This window comes from Hirundo rustica, chromosome 6, assembly GCF_015227805.2.
Source record: "Hirundo rustica isolate bHirRus1 chromosome 6, bHirRus1.pri.v3, whole genome shotgun sequence".
NCBI lineage: Eukaryota > Metazoa > Chordata > Aves > Passeriformes > Hirundinidae > Hirundo > Hirundo rustica.
In genome coordinates this window covers 30,847,033-30,867,967 of record NC_053455.1, presented here as the reverse complement: position 1 = coordinate 30,867,967, position 20,935 = coordinate 30,847,033, and the positions used below count along the sequence as shown (strand labels likewise).

Below are 20,935 nucleotides of genomic sequence, written 5' to 3'. Positions count from 1 at the left end.
GTCTCGGTTTGTTGCTGGGTCCTGGCTCAGCAGGTGGGGAGAGGAGGCCTGCAGCATTGTGTGCGCTTTGATTTTCTGTAGGCATCTGCAAGACTACGAGGCACAAGCAAGGGCTGCCCAAGTAGCACATGGGCAACATCCTTAAGAATTAAGAGAAAGTGCAGGAGTGAAGCCCACAGCAACTCTTCATCTCTTTCTATCCCTTTCTTCAGGATTTTTCCCCTTGTGAATCCCCAGCCTTCCTAAAAAAATGCTTGTTTTTCACAGTGTCTGCCTTTAAGCTGTGTGCTGATTTTGTAAGGAATGCAGGAAGAGTCAAACCAAGCAATAAAGTGCTTATAAAATGTCACTGCCTCAGCAGCACCTCCTCTTCCCCTAAACTCAGTGTAGCTCAGGATTTTAAAATGACCATATTTAGCATTCTCACCCTTTGCAGGACTGTAGAAGAATGTTTCAATGACTCTAATTATGGGGGGAAAAAAAAAAAAAAAAAGCGCCTGCTAGTAGTTTATTGTTCAAGCATTCCTACTGGTTCCCAGCAGTCAATGGAGGAAAGGCCCCAAGAGCCAAGGAAGAGACGGGTTGAAGAAAGAAGACTAAATCAGGATCATTATTTCACCTTGGTTCATGCGTGGACATTATTTGATATGGGCACTAGCGCTGGGAGTTTGCACTTAAGTGTGGCCAGAGAGCTGTATCCCGGCTCTAAAGCTGCCGCTCCCTGCGGTAGGAGTGGCAGGGGGCACGGCTGAAGGCAGGGTTGGAGGAAGGAGCGCGCTCTCATAGTGGAGGGCCGTGGGCCCGGGTGTTGCAGGGGCACGTTGCCGCCTTGGTTCAGAGGATGCGTTTGCCTTGCAGAAGCCGTCTGTCTAACCCCTGGGCAAAGCGTGCCTTTCCCCTCCTTCGGCCGCTTCCCGGAAGGGCTCAGTTCCTCGAAGGCAGACTTCCAGCCGCCCTGAGGGCGGTGTCCGCCTTTCCCGCGGCAGCTGAGGGGCCGCGGCAGGCGGCGGTGCCGCTGGGGGGCAGTGCCGGCACGGCCTCGGAGCGCGCCCGGCCCGCCGCGGCCTGCTCACACCGCCCTCACGGGCCAGCGCCGCGGGCACCGAGCGAGGGCGTTGGAGGAAGTAGTTAAAAAAAGAGTAAGAAAATGTATACAGCTTTGCAGGCTTCCCGTTGGAGGGCAAAATCAGCTGTGTTGTGGATTTTTTTTTTTCCTTAAATTTTTTTTGGAAGGAGTTAGTGCTTCACGCTTTCATAGTGCAGCTTCATAAGTTCATCTGAAAAATGAAAAATGGCTTATGTGCCCCTTTCGGTAGTGGGAGGCTGAAGTCCAATTTCTTAGTTTGCAGCTGGGATCGTCACCTCTCCTCTTTTCTATAGAATTTAGCATAACCTGAGCTCAGTCCAGCAGCTGCCCAAAGGCCCTGTTTCAGCAGATGTGGCCGACAGGAGCAGCGGTGCTTGGTTATGTCACATTTCACACTGTTGGCCCACAATACACTACATGTCTTTGACCTCTGGTGCCCACATTTTGCTCAGGTAAGGTTTGTGAAAACAGTGAGAACTCTACTGTTATGTGCTTGGCTAATCAATTTGCTCATTTCAGTGTGATTTTGAGGCAATTTGCCCACCACAGCGCTGCCCACATGCAGGCACTATGCTGGGGATGGAACGGGGAGAGCTTCTGCAGACACAGACTTGTCATGACTTGTTCCAGCTGTGGCAGGGCACTTTGTCCCAGCTGGAGACTCAGGGTGGACTCAGCAATGTCAGCCAGAGCATGCTCCAGTTGGCCAGCAGTGAAAAAGAAGCTTGCTCTGATGCCTCTTCTCTGTCAGGGAGGTTATTTTAAATTTGAGTTTGCTGGGCATGTAGGTATTGTTTATACCTTGAGCAGTGTAGGAAACTCTGTAGAAAGAAATGCTGCTCCCGAGAGCATGAGGTGCTTCAGTCATTTAAACCAACATTTCTAGCATATCCAAACACTGGATCTTCCACTGAATTTCTAGAGTGAGGCTTTCCACCAGCAGTGGGAAATACCTAAGGGCCTTGGTGGGTGGGAGTGGTCCTACCCAATCTTTCCAGTGGTGTTACTACCCTAAGGGATTTGAAGTTACTCCAGACAGAGAGCTCTGGAGAAGGGTTATGTTTATGGTAGGCAAGCCCAGGTTGCCATGGATTTCTGGCTGCTGTGATAGATTTTGTGTTTCCCTAAGGAACCTGTAGCAGTGGGCAATGTGATGATACACAGGAAAGACCCTGTTTTCCCTTGGTGGGAAGCAAGCTGCAGGTGTGGGGCAGAAACCCCCCTGCTGATGGGTTGAGGGGAGCGCTGGGGGCACCCCACGTTCCCAGGTACAAAGGCTGTCTCTATTTTTCCTACCTCTGCCTGCAGGATGGGTGTCAGTGTGGTGTTGAAGCAGGTTCACCTCAAGGGCAGATTTTTTAATGAAAAACTCTACAGAAGGAAGTGTGTTCATGTCTGTGATGATTATTTTTCTGTGTAGAAAGAGATATTTTATTGCCCATTGTAGTTAGTTATTTACTATGTAATTAGTGGGTCTAGTTAATTTTGAATGTTTCATTTCTTTAGGGACCAGATGTCAAAGACAGCTTCAGAAAAAATGGACAGCTTAAGTTTTCTTGCAACTTTGATAAAATACTGTCAGCAGGACATTTTCCTAAACCTGTCTCCAATCTGTATAGCTTTGACTATTGTTCTTAGCTTCACAGGAGAAATGAACACACACTACTCTTCTTTGACCTTTGCAGGGTGATAACTACACAGAAGATGCTGTGTTCTCTCTGGGTCCCGTGAGAAGCCTCTGGCATGAGCTTGTGAGAGCTGCTGTGGGCAGCAGAAAGTTGCCCAGTTGCTTGCCTGACTTCCAGCTGTGGATGCTGTACATCTACAAAAGGGCGATTGCACCTTGAGCTGAGGCGAGTGTTTATTTTGTATCAAAGCTTGTATTTTAAGTTATTTCATTCGGTAAGTTCTGCTCAAGTTCTATCCTCATAGCTTTAAACAGCTCAATTAGTGACATGCACTAGTCTTCCTTCCTACATAATGAATATTAAGATTTAATACAGGAGATGGTTAGGAAAGTGGAAAGTAAGAAATGTGGTGTTCAGGAATAGCCAAGGGTTAATGAAAGAGTCCAGGATCCTTATGCACGCACAGAAAGGCTGGTATGAAAGCCTGGCTCCCATAGGACACTCACTGGGGTGTCCTGAGTGTTCCAGCCCAAGGGAGCACCCCAAGGGGGCATGGAGGACAACAGGCGTTCACAAGGCAGCATCATAGCAGAGGTGGGGCACCTGAAACCACCTCCCAAGGGATGTTTGAAGCCTGGATAGTCCTGGGCTGCTGGCCAAGCTCTTGTGATCCACAGTCCATCAGTGGAGAAATCCTAAATAAGTGTCTGTGTGTTCAGCAGCACTTGGATATGGGGACCTGTTTGTTTATAGTGTAAGCTCGGTGGGTGCTCAGTGCTGTGGCTATGCCACTGCTTTGTAGTTTGGATTTGTGAGCTCCATTTACGTTGTTCCCTTTTTCTTCAACTTTTACTTGTTGTGACTGGACCCCGATTCAGTCTGAAGGGGCAGGATGTGCAGTTTGTGTTCTTCACTTGTAGGGGAAGAGAGCTGGATTTATTTCCTTGCTTAGCCTCCTGATGTAAGACACAGGCAAGCCAATTTCTGCCTCTCTTCCACCATCCTGCTAAAGCTCCGTTACTGCCTGCCTGGACTGAGCTATTGGCCTTTCTGCATGGTGCAGATGTGCCACAAAAATTTCAAGAGGACTGCTGAAAACCCTTTGCTTACTTGTGCACTTTACCCGTCTGCCATCTTCGGCAGCTCCTTAGGCCCACGTGGGCTGAGGTCTGTCTAGAACAGCAGCCTCTGGGTGGCTGGATCCCAGTTTGGGTGCCAAACATATTCCTGTTCCTCATGAATGTTTTGCTGAGTTTCTGGGCTGGTGGAAATCTCGTGTATTAGGCATTGCTGTGTTATTGGTATTCCTGAGGTCAGCCCCTGTGCTTGGGGCTTGTCCAGGCACTCAGGCAATGGCAAGCCAAACCCAGCAGCGCAGTGCTTTTGTCTTGCTTTAATTAATTAGAGTAGGACACAATTATTAGCAGCATGTTTTTGTTTCCATTTGTTCATTCTGACAGCAACCAAAGGAAGCCGTTATCTCTGCAAGAGGATGTTTCAGCAAGTGTTATGGTAAATAAAGCTGACAGGATCAGTGCAAAGGAGAGGATCACATTCTCTTAAGGACAGCAATCGATAATCAGTCTGCTACATGCCAAATCCTTTCAAGAGGCACGCTAGCGAGTTCACACTCAGATCAGCCTTTAATCTTGGAGGATCACTGACCTCTTTACTGCCTGATATATTTCCCACAGCTTACCTGCTCTGTAACACAGTTCTCCCTGTAAGACATGTGGCAGTTCTTTCAGCGCCTTCAGACACAAAGGAAATAAGTTGATGGCACCCACCTGCCCCTTTTGGCTAACACATTTCTGTATGGATCAGGCTAAAGATGGAAGGCCAGGTCTGGGCTTGGTGCTGGATAATGTTTCACAGCCTGCTCCAGGTGCAGCAGCAGCCATGGTTGAGCACACCATAGGGTCCTAGAAACTGTGTGCTCCTTTGGTCCCTAAGGCAGGGACAGCAGCCTCAGTTTTAACTTTCCTGCAGAGCTTGGCTGCAAGTAAAATTATTATTGGAAGCAAAATGACACTGAAGACCTGTTCTTCATGCTGTCAGATAAAATACTTAAGCAATATAATGTTGGTTAAAACACCTTAACATTTTTTTTTGTGCAACCCTAGAGAAAAATGACGAGATGTATACTGCAGGGCGTCCATTCTTGAGATCTCCAGTGTTTCATATACTCCTCATTTTAGTGTAAGTCTTTTGATCTTTGGTGCTTGGCACAAAGATGTGGACGTTAGGTGAGTTACTCTATTTTATTTTATATATAAAAAAAGAAGTTTGTAGCCCTCAGAGATTCACAGAAAATTTGAAAATGTGATCATAAATGTCAGGAAACCAGAGTGCAAGTAGGAAAATCTCAAATGTTTATAATTTTCTTTAAAGAAACAGAACAAAATGCCTTGCAATTTTAAAGCCATGATTCTCTGGAGCCTGATAAATTTGCCCACATCATTTTTGAGTATGTGGGGTTGGCAGTGCTGGAAAGGATGCTTTTCTCTCCCCAGATCATATATTTCTGCTGGGAATTCTAATTACCAGCTTTAACTGTTTCTGCAACTTTTTCTTGGCTGGCCTCTCCTGCACCTGAGGAGCCTCCCCCAATCTCTGGGGGCTTGGAAGGTCAGTCAGAGGTGGTGACAGTGGCCAGGATTGCCCCAGTGGCCCAGGCTGAGCCGCCCTGCCTGGTTGAGTCTAGCCAAGTCCTTCAGACCTGCTGGGCAGCAAAGCCTCTCCAAGGTCTTGCAGCCCTCTGTCCTGGTCAGGAAGGTCCAGGGAGCTCACCAGGAGCAGCAGCCCCTTGTCCCCGCTCAGTTGCAGCCAGGGTGCATGAGCAGCTGGGCTTGGAGAATTGTCTCCCACCTGCAAAGCTTGCTGTAGGGATGTGCTCTTCCCTGAGGACTCATAAAGGGCAGGGGCTCTTTCCTCCGGGGGCTTGCATGGCTGGTGACTCCCGTGAGCAGGGCCCCAGTGTGACCCTGCTCTCAGCAGGGCACAGAAAGGCACGGTGCCTTCCCGGAAATCCTGCAGGGATACAGCGACACTGCTGGGCTCTTCCCTCTGCTTCTCCCGTCCCGAGACACCTCCCTTGGGCACTGCTCTTTCATATTTTTAGAAAGCACTGTTGATGCTTTTCAGCCCTGGCTTTGCAGGTCAGCAGCCATTGCACAATGAGCCCTCAGGGGCCATTTATTTCACAAGCAAGGGTCGTCCCCTGCGACTATTTCCTCACCTCCTCAGGAGCACTCTGGCTCTAGTTGCTTCAAAATGGCAGCTATTGTTCAGTGTCCCATGCCCTGCTTGAAACCAGGCCTCCCCCAGACATGTTTCAATAGCTCTTCTCCATGTTCTATTCATCCCCATGTGCTTTCAGGGGGAGTGGGGAAGGGCTCAGTCCGATTTTAGGGACCAATGTACCAATATGCTGCAAGCAGCCTCTTTCTCTGCCTCCCAGTTTTCTGAGGTAGTCCTAATTTAATCTAGCATGAGCCCCTTGCAGAGCTGGAGGATCTGGAGGCTGGCCGTGCTCACTATACCAAGGTCTGTGCTGCTTGGGCATCCTTTACAGAATGATGTCAGCAAATAGGGAAGTTATGATCTGAATTTATTAAAAAAAAAAAAAAGATCAGCCTTCTGGATAAAGGAGGGCAACAATGAGCAGCGCTTTTTTTACAGCTAGAGGGTGACCATGGAGACTGGGAGGGGCATTTATTGCCTTGGTAAGAGAATTGGTGAGAGAAGTAGAAAACTTCAAAGGCAGCAGGCTGCCTGGGCGAAGTCTGGATGCCCTCCCTCACTGGCTGGGCTTGAGGACTCTCTACGTTAATACGGTGCACCCATATTAATAATGTATATCCATCATTTCCAACAAAAATATCTTATTACGGAGAGCTTGTTTCTCTGCCCCTCTGTTGTAAGCACCTGTGGGTCGTGTGGGTCCTGTGAAACCAATCTTAGCTAACCCATACCATCTCTGACTAATTTTTCAGGGCTCTGACTGTTCTCACACTTTCCTAGCTAGGCTGAGCACCCTTCCAAATTGTCAGCCTGATGCCACCCACACTGATTTATATTCTCTGAGAAATAAAATTGTAACTATTTCAATTACAAGACACCTCGAAAACATAAATGTCTCCAAAGTTGTGAAGAATGCCCCAGTCTGGGACCACAATAATCCTGCCTCTCTAAATTTTTCCCATTATATTTTTCTGAATTTGCCTGCATCTGGTACTTCAGCTGAATGATGTACTCCATTCCATATGTACTTCCAGCACATGCACATCTGCATGGAACACTATCTGCATCCCCTGACATGATGCCCACACTTCCAGACTGTACCAGGATTCCTTTCTCCCACTAAGGCCTCTCCTTAGGCAAATGTCTCTTTTGGTTTGTCCTGTTCCTCCCATCAACTTGGAAATATCTGCCCATCAACTTGGAAAATAAGCTCTGCATAACCCAGGATATTATTCATGTTTGTTTTGGGGTGCTTCAGGGTTTTGCCAGCAAAGAGGGCACAATTCTTGCAGGTTCTTAGGACAATGTGCTTTATTTCAGGCACAAGCAAACTCATTGCGCTTAGAATGTGCAGCACTGAATTCACCTACAGAGGTATATAAAGGGTAATGATAATGTTGCCCAGAAGGCTAACACATCAAAGGCCAAGGAGCAGTTAAAATGTATTATGAGCTGTTGGCAGTGATTGTGGGGGGTATTCGTGTGTTGCTGATTTGGATGGCCAGAGTAAATGAAAACCCTCTGGATTAATTGCTGCGCCAAAGGGATTTGGAGGAAAATGGAGGCTGATGGAAAACGACAAACAAGGGAAAACCCTGATAGCTGGGTGTGCTGACCTGCTGTGGTTCATTGCTGACTAACTAGCAGCTCCCTACTGTGGCCTGGAAAGCCAAGCAGATCTGAGGGTGCCCTGCCAGCAGCTCACCCAGCACCTTGGTGGGACCAGAATGAGCCCCACAGGCAGCAAGTGCAGCGCTGCTATTTCAGCACAGCCACATGGGCAGTTAGAGGTGAGACTTACCAGGTGTCTTGTGACACCTGGACACGATGGCGCAAGAGTTTAATTACTCTTAATGATGTGGGGTGCTGGGGGAGGGAGAGGAGGCTGTGCGGTGCCTGGTGTCACAGAGCAACTGAAGCTGGGAACTTCAAAATGGATGTGCAGTCTGCTGGCTGAATCAGATTACAACCAGAATTGAATGATACACTTTAGCTAGGATACCCATATTCCAACTACTATTTTGTGGTCTATTATTAATGGTTCAATTTTACATAAATGGCCTCTAACCTAAGTGTTACACTGGCAGCCATACAAACTCCAACCGTACCAGCTCACTCAAAAGCTAATTGAGCAGCTGGAGCAGGAGCACTCAACACAGCACCAGGTAAGTCATGCCCTTGCAGACCACCTGCCTAGTGGTTGGGGCAGGTATCCTCATGCTGAGGACAGAGGGCACCTGGGGGTCTTACACACCCATGCTGGGGCTGCAAAAGAACGTCCTTGTCTTCTTCGTTTCTGTGTTCACCAATGGGTTTCTAAAAGAATTGTACCAAAGCCAACCAGTCACCACTTTTGCTGGTATCAGTGATTTCCCATCTGGACACTACATGGCTCATCCTGCCAAGTACTTCCTCTGTCTTGTCATGGTCTGACCTACTCATCACTGACTCTGGTACAGACACTTTTTTACTGCTAGTCTTGACTAGACACCTCCAGTTTGGGTGGTTTTCTGTTCTGTTCTACCAGTTCGTCCTGCAGCTCAGGAGTTTGTTTTGTTCCTGTACTCAACTCTGCACATTTCTCTCTTGCAGACTTGAGGAATCATTGTCACAAGAAGAAAAACACAAAAGGTGATATGCTTTTGGTCACTTGCTGATTTACAAGGTCTCTTTCTTCTCTCATTATCATTTCAGTGCATGGAAGAGGGGAAGAAAGAGGCTGCTCTAACTGGCAGGTTCTCCCAACCATGGGTCCTTCTGGCAGCTGTCTGGGTATGATGGGGACTGAAGGTAAAGCAACACAGTTCCAGAGGGGTCTTTCTCTGTCCTTTTCCTAAATATAGTTATAAGAAAAATAGTCAAGTAAAGTTAGCAGAAAGAAAGAGAGAGAAAGTGTGTTGCTGTATGCACAGCTAGGATTGCTCCTCTCCCCAAGACCTTGACCCAAGTCTATCAGGCTCCCATCTTGTGTCCCAGCTCATTGTCACAGTGTCTTGGTTTGAAAAGACAGGTGTCTGCTAAGGAGAGGCAGGCCTCTCTAGGAAATGAGGAATTCAAATCCTTCTCACCGTGTTATTATAATTTGGAAGATTAAATAAACTTTTCAGTCAGAGCTATGGGGAAAAGGAATAACAGTCCTTTACTAGTCAATATAACAGGACAGACAAAAAAACCCCAGCAATTATAATAATTGCAAAACAGAACCAAGAACCCCGAGGGCAAACGGTGGAAGCTCCGGCGCTGATGGCTGGAAGCCGGGCGCGGTGGACTGTCCTCGGCAGGCAGGATGCCCTGGCAGGCAGAGTTGGCAGTGCCGGAGAAGCCGCAGCGGCTGGACCCGGGCTGACCCAAAATCCAGCAGGACAGCGAAGAAACTCCGAATTCCTGCGTGCTCCAACAGATGGTAGAATTCCCAGGACCAGACTCTTCCATTAACCGTGGACTCCAGGCAGCTAGCAGCCGCACGATCTGTGCTCCCCGGAAGACTGCCAGCCGTGAGACCACCACTCTCAGCTCTCTCCGGGAGTTTTCTCCCTCCCCCGAACTAAGTGATCAGCTTCTTTTGTCCAGGTTAAGCACTCTATAACTACCAGCATTTAGTCTCCTAGCAACTTGGGGCGGGGGGGAAATTCTACAGGAAACTTAACCCTCAACACACAGATTATATAAAACATGGCCCAGCTCTGCAGCTTCTGTCACTATCCATCCCATTGTCCTTCTGCTGGCAATCTCCTCTCTTTGGGTATCACAGGAAAAAGTCTTGCCTTCTGTTTGTGTCTGGGGGCGTTGTAGCAGGGTGGGAGAACACATTTTTATTATAGTGAGGTCATGAGAATGAGCATCACCAACTTTTTTTTTACATGATTCTGAAAAAATCCTTGCTTTTCCCATAAATCCAAGACATATATAAAGAATCTGTTTTTAGTCTTGAAGCTGAAGGCAAGCATCAATTTTAAAATCTATTTTTAAAGCAAATAGCATTGTAATTTATAATGTTAAACTGAAGTTTTTGAAGTGCTCTCATCCTTGGAAAAAAGAGAACACTTCATTTTTTGGTGACTAATGATGAAGTGTTTTCTAAAGGTGACTGAGCATAGCAAAAAGAGTCCTAAATATATTTATTAGCTTATCAAATGTAATTAATTGAACTTGGTTGCTAATGGCTATGACTTTGCAAGTGAAAAGCACTTTTGGTTAGCTAGACTGTTTCTTATCAAAGAACAAAAATCCAACATTAAAGTATATGCAGCTTACTGAATAATCATGTTATTTGTCAGACAGTAGTATCCTCACTGCAGAAGTATCCTCACTGAAGTGCTCCCAAATGCCAAATTGGGTAATACACATAATTAGGGCCCATTTGATTATATATGTACCCATGGTAACAGCCAACTCAAGATCCATATATTAGTACTGTCTTGAAATAATCTTCAAGGGGGATGATGGCAACATCTGAAGCTTCACTGAGGAGAGTTTTGGAACATAACCTACACACCAATTTTCTCTGTTCCTGGGGTTATTCTTTATCTTATTATCTTCTGTTTTTAAAACAATGCATACCTTGGTTCTCGAAGGTGATATACTGCTTCCACAAAGTGTCAGTACTCTTTTGTCCATACAAGGAAGATCTCTTACTCATCTTCATCACATTATAAAGCCCAAGACCTTCCTATATTTAGGGATGAAACCCAGCAATTGGCAAGGCTGCTGCAAGCTGTTTCTAGGAGGTGGTAACATTCATCACCTGGAAGACAGCCCATCTCAGATCCATTCTCCTCTTGCAGCCCAGGACAGCCCTGTGATGGATAAAGTCTTCTGCATGTTCTTTTAGGCTTTTGCAGAAGCCTTGTGAAGGAACTGCAAGGTCTCAGCAAGACACTGATTTTGCATCAGATACGAGCCTGTACGCCCTGAGCTACTGCCAACCCACAGGGAATGAGTCCAGAGGGCAACAGTGGAACGTTAAGAGAGTGTTTTGCTGTAGATGCAATATGAATTGTCCCTGCAGTTTACTTTTACATGCTTAGAGGGTGAAGGAGTTTGAAAGTGTTGGAGAGAATCAGAGAATTAGCAGAATGGATTATTATTATGCATTATTTATACCAGAGAGGTACGTATCTCCTGGTGCAACACTATATGTCCAGGGATGATGATAGGTGCTGCTTTTGCAGAAATGCCAGCTGAGAAATATTTAAAAGAAGGGTTTTTTCCCTCAGTTAGGAAGAGGCCAAGATGCAGAAAGTTCCCCCAGGTGAAGGTACCAGGGAAAGACTGATCTATAGCAGGGAAACTGAGGCAGTGAGTGCTGAGAGTCTGGCAGGAGCATGGAGTCCCTGTCCTGGCCAGTTTGGTCTAGAGGGCTAAGGTGTATGTGGCTAATCTGGTCATGTCAGCTCTCCCACCAGTGCAAGAGAGCCACAGTGGACCCCTTACAGTGTCCTCACCTTATAGGAACAAGACAGGACTTGGCACAAGGGGACTCTGAAGATAAGTCATGGAGAGGAAGTCAACACTGAAAGACTGTGAATAATAAATGTACAAAGATATTTTAGAATGTCTTAGCTTTTTGGAAGAAGAAGAAGGCTATCCTAAGCAAATGGGAAACAGAACAGCTAAAAAGCTTTGGCAGGCAGAGAGGGAGAACAGGGGAAGGTTTTATTCCCTGATTTAGCTGTTACTTGGCACAGAGAACTCCTGGGAGCACTTTCTCTAAGGGGCCAGTGACACAGCCAGCCATATTTGTAGCCCTCAGCTGGACAGCAAGATCACTGTAGGAATGTCCATACAAAGTCATCAAACTGTTACTGGATGCAGCATTAGGATTACACTTACTGAGGTGAAAGTGGATACGTGGATCCACCTTGAGCATGCAGTGCATGATTAGGAGCATGTCATCTTTCTCCATATCAGCATGTTTTTAACTATGCTCAGGAGAGAGGATCCTCAGCAATATAAATTAACATCACAGGTCAGATTATACTGGAGCTGTGAAATTCCTACACCCTTCCCTCTTTTCTTTAAGTATGTGCTGGTTTTAACACTTGTTCCCAAAACAGGAGATTATTCAAACCAGTTTCTTGTTATTCACATCAGCACCAAACTATGAGGTCTGAAATTAGTCAGACCAAACCCTGGATCAGCCCTGGAGGAGAGCAGGACTCTAAACTGGGTTGTGTGTGAACCCTGTGGTGATGGTAGTGATGGTTGTGCCAGTCCTAAACACCCTGTTTTTAAGGTATCTTGTGGACAGCCACCACCTATGTCTGACAGTGCACTTGTAGTGGATATTCCCAGGCACATGGGACCTCCTGAGACTGAAGGGCATTCTCTTATCAGGGAGCTGGAGGCCTGGCAGCTCTTTGGTGAAACCAGCCCTGAGAGAGTCCTGGGGGTGCCACTGAAAGACATGGTGGATGTGCCGTGTGTAGGAGTGAGAGTGCTCACACACACATGCATATATAGGCAATATTGGTCCCTCCTGTGATAAATGGCTCTAAGTAGAGCTTTGTGAAATTCTGATTTTCTTCTTTTCAGAACAGAACAAACCGGGGCAAAAAATAGGAAAAATGGTTTCCTGGAATTACAACAGTCATGTTCAGAAATGTTTCTGTGTTCTGTTTTGACTTTTTTTGGATCAAAGGGAAGCATTTTGACATTTCTGAGGTAGGAATGTTTTGTTTCAATTTGTTGAACTGACATGAAATGTTTAGTTTCAAGTCTGCTTAGCATTAAAATAGGCAAGTGCCTTTCCTTGGGTTTGGGTCCCATTCTCTCCTCTGGGCTGTGCTCCCTGGGAGCTCTGCCCGGCTCCTATAAAGCTTGAGCAAGGTCCACGTTGCTCTCAGTGAGTGCTCAGCCACAAGCCCCATGCACAGGGAAAAAAAAAAGAGGCCTTTTCGGGAAGTTCCTTTCCATGCCGAACTCAACTGAAATGAAAAAAAAATCCTGGCAGAGGGAGCAAAGTGCTCAGCTCATTTCACTGTGACAAAACATCATTTCTTGTCAGCAGCACCCCTGACTTCCCGTAGGCACTTTTTGTGTTACAGAAACTGTTTCCTAATTAAAAAAGATCTCCCAGTGAGTGCCCACTAGGTGTTGATGTGATCTACGCCAATAAGCTCCAGAAGGTCTGCAGGCTTGGACCCTTGATATAGTGGAGGAGCTGCCCTTTTGCGTTGGTTGAGCAGACTTCCCAAAAAGCTAAAGACCCTAAAGACCCCATTTGCCTGCTTGGGGGCTGGCTGGGGCTGGGGCGGCCTCTGGCTTGGCTGTCCCCAAGGAGGTTGAGAGGGGCTGCAGTGGGGACAGGAATGTTTCCTGGGAATTCAGCAGACTCAGCTCTTTTCTGCAGGTGGCTCTAACATCTTCCTAGGATTTCTCATGAAATTTACATAAAAGTCAGTTCAGAAGTTGCTTTGGTGCATTCTCAACGGCCCGTTATGGGATGAAGCAGATCCTACTACTTACTGTGACAGATAATTGAACTCCTTGCCCTCCCCCTTTCCTGGGCAACAGCTTTAAAAGATCTCTGATTTTGCTCACCAATCAAGCAATCTCATTTGCAAAACAACTGCAAGGGCCTTGCAAAAGCAGGACAGCTCCTTTGTTAAATAGTGCCTTTTGGTGACACAAAGGAATCATAAAGGTGATGGAGCTTCAGACTGGACAGCCACTTTTCCTGGACCGTGCAGGCTGGCTTCCCTCCCCCTCCCAGCTGTAATTTCAGACCCTGAGTCTAAGGATTATGCAAGGCTCAAGTCCAGTGAGAACAAGGTGCACTGCAACTATTCTTAGCTCCAAAAATTTTTCCTGGCTTTGCTTTGAAATCTGAACCAGGGTTAATTTCTCTCCCCCTTCCCCCCCCCACCCCCATCTGTTTCCTCTCCTCTTTCATGTACCTATTTGCATAGACTGTCATCGTTAGAATTTCCATTAAAATTGAAAGCCTCCTTCCTGCATGTCACCTCTTGCAGCCCCCTTCCGCTTGCCCTGTGTGACTTTTGGAGGGCTGGAGAGCAAAGGTCCTGTGCTAGCATCGCCTCTCGAGCCCTGCCCTCCCTCCTGCTCCTCCGTTGCTATAGGAACATCCATCAACTTGGGAGTGCCAGAGAAAAAGAACAGAGAGTTATCTTAATTATTTAATGATTGATTAATATATGTTTATAGAGCACTTCAAAACAGTGCATAATTTTGTGAATTGTTTATTAACTGGGCAAAGTGGTATGATCTGCTGAACATGCCCCACTCTCATTGTTTCAATGGGAGGAAAGGGCGGTAGGCAGCTTGCAGGTTTTGTAATAGTTATATTTCTAAGAGTACTAGTAGTTCTGCTTCAGGAAAAATAATTTAAATTAAGAGCCTTCACCTCAAGTTTTCATAGGCAGGGCTGCTCTCAACACCTGCCACTAAGGTTACTCAAACACCTCCATTATAAAGACCTATGTTCAGCTGTTCTTTGGCAAGTTTCACCCACCTGGAAGGAAGGATTGAGCTTAATTCTCCTAAAGGCTGAATAAAAAGAGGAGGCAGAGAGTGTTTGCTTGGTTATGAAGCATGGCTGGCTGGTATGGGAGCCTCAGCTGCCCCACTCTGCTGAGTGATGGTGTTTTTGCCAGAAGGTCATGGAAGCCTTTTGGTAAAATTTGTATACTCTGTGCCTATAGTAACAGGTTGGAAGGACTGTGTAAGCAGGCTCTGTCAGCTGATGAGGAAGTACGGGACAAGGAGCATGGTGCTGGTGTTGTGGTGTACTGCTGCGTTCCCACGTCCCAGTTGCGGATGCCAGCTAGATTGATGTCTGTTGCCTGTGCTGGTTGTAAATACTGAGCTCTACCCAGCCTGACCCAGGTAACCTGCTGAAGCCAGCCTGCCTCTGCTCTTTCCAGCCCTCAAGGGACTTCTTTGGGTGTGACTTTCCCTGGTGCTTGATTGCTCTCTGGCTTCTTCCCTCTCCTGTTAACAAGCTGTGACTCTTGCACAGAGGGATGCAAGGTAAATGTAGACTGGCCACCTGAAGAACTCTGTGTCACTAAGCAGGGGAGAATCTGGGACATGCAGCACACACTGCCATGCATGCCTGAGAACTAAGACTTGCAGTCAGCATGGTTTGGTGTGAACTGCACCTTGAAGACCTGTAGGGCTGGTACACCCTCGGTGTCAGGCCTGATGGTCCCTGTAGGTGAGGCAGGAGGTGAGACAGGATAATGTGATAGAACACAGGCAGCTGATGAAAGCTGGTGCTCCCTGCCTGACTCAGCCAGGCTCCTTACCTGAATAAGGCTGCAAGACTTGGCTGCTGTGGTGGAGGATGATTGGGAGAGTAATAATTCTAGCTGGTGCTCTTGGAGGGGCTGTTTTGCCCAAGTTCTTGGCATGAAGCACTGAAGACCTGTGATGCCATGGGATAGGTGTTGATTAGGTGTGTGATGTGTATGGCTCCCTCGTTTTTAAGAGGAAGTACAGAATGAATGAGGAGACTTGCTAAATGAAACTAATTTCTCCAGGATTCACATTGGTGTTTAGGAAGTATCAAAATCTTTTTAATTGTAAGGACTCTTGGATTTCTCAGCCCCTGTGAATCCATCTTCTGTAGAGCAATCATCCCATAAAGGTGCCTTCACATGTGGCAGCCACCCCTCAGGTTTTTTTATGGAGTTTAATTATGGATTGTTGCAGAAGTCTCTGCTCCAGCTGAACAAAGCAGAAGCAGTATTAGGTTATTATTCTGTAGTAGTTCAGCACTAGAGGGGGATGTAGCACGTGCTTTACATCCAGCAGCTTTCCTATGTGCGTGCAACAATATTTTACAGTGGTGTTTATGAGGAGGCTGTTTCTTTAATTGCCAACATAAGGATTTTTGTCTTGCAGGGGCAATTTTCTTGCACAGGATAAAAATCAGAGAGGCTGCTATTTACCAAGCCTTAAAAGACTGTGCTTGTAGTCAATTAATTTTGTTATGTTTCATGTGTGTCTTAGATATCGCCTCAGAACTTCAGGTGATTTTTTTTTTTTTTTTTTTTTTAATATGGCTGACATGAGCAAACAGAGGCTGCTCTTTGGCTGTAGCTCTAATCCAGGCTGCCAGCTGGAAGGGTCTGAGCTCTGCCTTTCTTACCAAGGGGGCACTTCATGTGCCATGCTGTGGGACTGCAGTCTATTGTGGTGGTGAGTCCTGCAAGTAGCTGAACAAAGATGTAAAGCCAAATCCACCCAGCTCCACTTGCTTGGAAAGCTGCACGTTTCTGTTTTCAGCAAAAATGACTCTTCAACTTTGAAGAGGTCCCAGTAATAAAAACCAGTTGTCCACTTCATGCATGAGCAAAATACTTGGCAAAAAAAGCTGCTGCCTTGAGGTTTTGCAGAAGCTGGTCAAATTCCTGTCCTCTTGTTTTCCTTCTCATCTCCAGTGAGCAATTCTTATTCCATGTTTTATGCAACAGTGCAGGAGTGTGCCGGTGTGAGGAGGTGACTTGCTCGCCTGTTAGCCAGGGAATTTCTCCATGTGCCTTTGGGTATGATACTTTGTGAGAAGAGCAGTTAGGCTGGAGTATGCCATGTATATCCACAAATGAGGCTGTAGTAGAAGGTGAGAATGTCATTTGCTGAAGAAAACCTATATTGAGGCCAGTGGCTAAAGACTCACAGATCCAAATTTTGGCAGTTTGCTCTATGGGAGATCATCGTGTGTGCCCCCATGCCCTCCTCTCTTTTCTCCTGCTTGTACCCTGGAATTGCCTGTGGCTGTGGTTCCCACCTCGCGCTGAGAGAAATGTTGGCTAGCCAGAAAAGATGTCCCCATTCACATTTCCACACAGAAACTTTTCTTTCCTTACTTTTAGTGCCTGTAATTACTTCTTTACTCCAGTGCCAGCAATCTTCCATCAGGCATCGTTATTAATGGAGAGAAAAGAGGAGGGAAGGGAGGGAGAGAAAGAGAGAGAGTGCCACAAAACTTAATTTAATCGCAGCACCCCATGCTCAATTTAACAGACACAACAGCTCAGAATGGGGTCCCTGTGCAACGGGAGGGCAGGCAGTGGAGCGTCCCTGGAAAGAATTAATTGTGGATGACAATGTGTAAACAGTGCAGATGAATAGGGCATGCAGGTGTGAGGCATCGGGGCCATCCCAGGGACTTTTTCACACGAATTTCAGCTCCTTCACTGCTGACCTGCTCCTGAAAACGTGATTAGTGTCGGCGTTGGGAAACCATTCAGGGTGTCAGGATTTGGCACATATTAACTAGCCCTGGGGAAGAGGGGAGGGAGCACATGGGGGTGATGAAAGGAGGAAGTCTGGCGGACAAGGGGATAGTTAAAGGGCCAGAAAATCCTCATTGCTCTGAGGTGCCCTTGCTGCTTGGAGGAAAAATGGAAGGGAGCTGAAGCAGAATAGAGCTGCAAGGCACACTAGCCCTTACTGAGCTATGTGGAAAACAATATAATGCATTGTGGAATACTTTTCTTTGAGTGTCCATCATAAATATTAGTGATGTTAGTATTAATGACTTTTCTTTGCTGTGGCTTTCCCAGGTCTAGACACTTCAGCTGGAGAGACAGTCAAAAGAAGTAGGAAAGTTAATGTCACAACAGTGCTGAGAACAGGAAATATCTCCTGGGTATCATATGGAGGTTGCTCAGAAGGCAAAAATGCTGCTTCATAATTATGTACTCTATATGTACAGTCATACAGACAGGGGGTTGTACAATGGGCCCAATTAACCAAGCCTGAGGTTAGATGCTCTTAAATTATGTTCCTTGTGCCAGCCTGGCTTTCTGCATCTAAGCAGTGGAGTTATATGTAGAGAGCAGACCAGGTTACTGGTATCTTTTCACACTCATAAAAATTATGCAACGGGGAGGATGGAACTTGATGAGTACTACCATAAATACCGGTGCCTCTGCTGGGTTCTTTCTTCCTTGCTGGAAATTCTTTCCCTCCCTTGTGACTTGGGCAGCAGGCAGGAGTGCTATGCAGGTGCCCACTGAGATTCACAGCTTTGTGCTCCCTAGACCACTGCAGCCCAAAGACTTGGGTCTTGCATAATATAACAAAAATAAAAGTTACTCTAATTGCAAACATACTTGTGGATATGAATGTGAGGTTGGATTCTTGCTGGCCTGGTGATGAAAAAGGTCATAGTCATTGGTGCTGGTTTGGCAGTGCAGACGTCTGTGTCGGTGGCAAAGTGGATCAGCCCCTTCCTAGGCTTTTTTGGCTTGGGGAGATGGAATTGGTGGTGAAGGGGGAACATGAAATATCATCACAGAGACCATGAAGGCAAGTGTAGAAATCCCACCTCAAATTCAGAATTGCACTTAGTCACTGTTGGAAAATTACCTAATTATTTTGCTTAGTAACTCACAATTATATGAGAGACTAGCTCAGCATCCTTTTGAGATAAGGCTATTGGTGGGTATTGCTGCCTCCAAGGCATATTGTAGGGCTGAGGGAACACAGAACTTCTGTGCTTGGGCAGTGGAAGTTATGCCTTTAGTCCTGATTGTGGCAATTGGAGAAGATTTCTGTGGTAAATCTCTGGAAAATAGCAATGCCTATGTGGGAAAGGAACTCCTTAGTACTCCTTAAGCACTAAAGTGACCTGGCAATGCTTGTATGCTCAATTAAATTGTTGGCAGAAGGGCAAAACCTGAATGCCATTAAGCCCAGTGATATCTATATTAATAAGAAGTAATGGCACAGGCTTTATGCAGTACAAGCCTCCAGAAAGGCTATGTTGAGTTGTGTTAGTCCAGGCGTGCGGGAGATGAGGCTAAGGGAGGGTCAGTAATTTGCAAGCAGTGAAAATGGGATAGCTGAAGAAAGTGAAGATGGGTGTCCCCAATCAGTTCTATTAAACTTAAGACCATAGCTCTAGCTTGGAATTTTACAGAATCCTCACACCAGATGTTTAACATGGTGCTGCATGTGAAATATGCTCCTGTGGTAACAAATTGCCCTTTCTTGTAAGGATGTCCAAGGAGTGCAGAGGTTCTCAGGCTTCCTGAGAAATCAGAGCAAGGAGAGAAGTTTAGAAGTCATACAGGGAAGTACCCCTTCTCAGTTCTATTGTCTGTGGTACCAAGCATGGGGCCTGGGCCTGGCCAGGGTGATGATGAAGGGGCTGGGCTCCTGGGCACTGTGATCTTTGCAAAGGTGCTGGTTGAGTTGTGGTGCAGGTGGGAGGATCTGCTGCCCTTCTAGGCTGCAGAAACTCTTGAATACAAGCTCGTTGTGATTGTGAGCTGAGTGGTGGATTTACCCACAAAAATTTGAGCTGTTTACATTAGAATTCCTGATGCTATTCCCAAGTTATTGTGCAGTTCATGTTGCTTTTCTTCTTAGTGCTCTTCCCTCACATCAGGTTCCCCTTTTCAGGCCTATCAGCTTATTGATCAACCCTAGACTCATAAGCATCCTGAGCCATGACTTCTGATCCATCCCACTGGTTAACCAGGGGAAGAGCTCTGATCTAAAAGCAGATAATAGCTGAAAATCCACTTGGTTGCCTGGCTTTTCTTTTTACTGTGAGAATGTAGCTTGATGTGACAAAAGGAAAAATGTGCCCTTCTCCCAAATCAAGGCAATAATATTTAAAAATCCCAATAACCATGGGAAAAAAGTCTCTGAGGCAGCAAAAGGGATGTTGCTTAAAATAGTCAAATTGTGTAAAATTCTTAATGATAGCTCATTTGCCCAGCTCTGCTAAAGATCCCCAGCTTTCTCACAAACACTTCTGCAGTTGATATTGGTTATCATATCTGATGAATTTGACAATATACTGAGTCCAGCTTTGCACATGTTTCTGTGCTGTGTGAGAGAACATTCAGCAAAAAACTTGGCTGTTTTCAGTCCCCTGCCAGTGCCTTGGCAACACTGGTGTTTTCCAAAGTGCTCTTAGATACAGAATCGAAGTAACTTATTTTCCTCATAGCAAGTAACTTATTTTCCTCATAGCAAGCCTGGAGCAAAAGGTGCCTTTAGAAGAGGCTACAGCAGGGGGCAAGGAATCAGGAGCTCTAAAGTGAGATGGGGCAGTCTGCCCTAGGAAAGAGGACCTGAAGCTCTGGGTGCATAGGGGTACTGGCACCAGGCAAGCACAAACCCTGGATCTGCCAGGGGAAGGAGACCTGGGAACATTGCGAAAAGGCTGTGAGGGTGAATTCACTGCTCAAGAGTCACGCCAGTTTGAGATATCTTACAGCTTAGCCTCTGCAGGTTCATCACCTTTTGTTAGCTGGTCTTCTTGCAAGTAGTGCACTGGAGCTCCTAGTTTGTGGCTGCAGCACAGAAATGCAGTGGTATGGAAACACCAACACAGAGAAATTATGAAAAGCACAGCCTCTGCTGGTTTATGGGTGATCTGAGGTACAATTAAATGTTGTAGAGCTTAAAGACAAGATATATTTCTCTCAAGTTGGAGATGGGTTGACTAATTTCAGTAAAATAAGTCTGTATCAGACCTTCTGCCAATGCTCACATGAAGTACATTCTGAGTAACTTGCTTTTTTCCTGACAAGTTTTTGAAATCTGCTTTTATAGCTTCTGCATTCTGTAGCTTCTGGGAGTGCTTGCAGAACTTCTAAGCATCACTTCATAGATAGGCTCGTTGCATATTTTTTTATTTCCTAATCAGTGCCCACACTAAGGCAGAGGACATGCAATACTGACTTCTCAGTGCAAATGGTTTTCCTGGAAAATATTTTTCTTGGGTGTAGACCATGAGTTTGAAGGTAAACAAGGTACCTTCTGTAGTTCCAATAGTTTATCTGTATTAGTTGAGCTGAAAACTAAAAAAACACTTAATCCTAACTGTTAGAGTGTTACCCTAGTTTTTCTGAGCCTTTTGATTTTCTTAAATGGAGTCAGATCTTTTTAGTTATTGTACAATATTAAGAGCAGTTTTCTACCTTTCCCACAGATGTAACATAAACAAATCCTTTGTTTTTCATTCTCTGTCCTTTGTTTGCATATTTCT

At 46.0% G+C, this 20,935-nt stretch overlaps 1 protein-coding gene across 2 annotated transcripts in view; it reads left to right on the top strand.

Moving 5' to 3' along the window:
- The first annotated feature begins 8,650 nt into the window (after window positions 1-8,650).
- The window catches only part of SMOC1 (SPARC related modular calcium binding 1), a 155,995-nt gene continuing 143,710 nt past the window's right edge, over window positions 8,651-20,935 (top strand). The window contains exon 1 of one of the 2 annotated variants that reach the window (XM_040067492.2): window positions 8,651-8,748. The gene's annotated coding sequence lies outside the window, so the exon portion shown is untranslated. Of the gene's footprint in view, window positions 8,749-14,532; window positions 14,806-20,935 lie in introns of those variants that run through there. The other variant, XM_040067493.2, reaches the window with a different exon arrangement.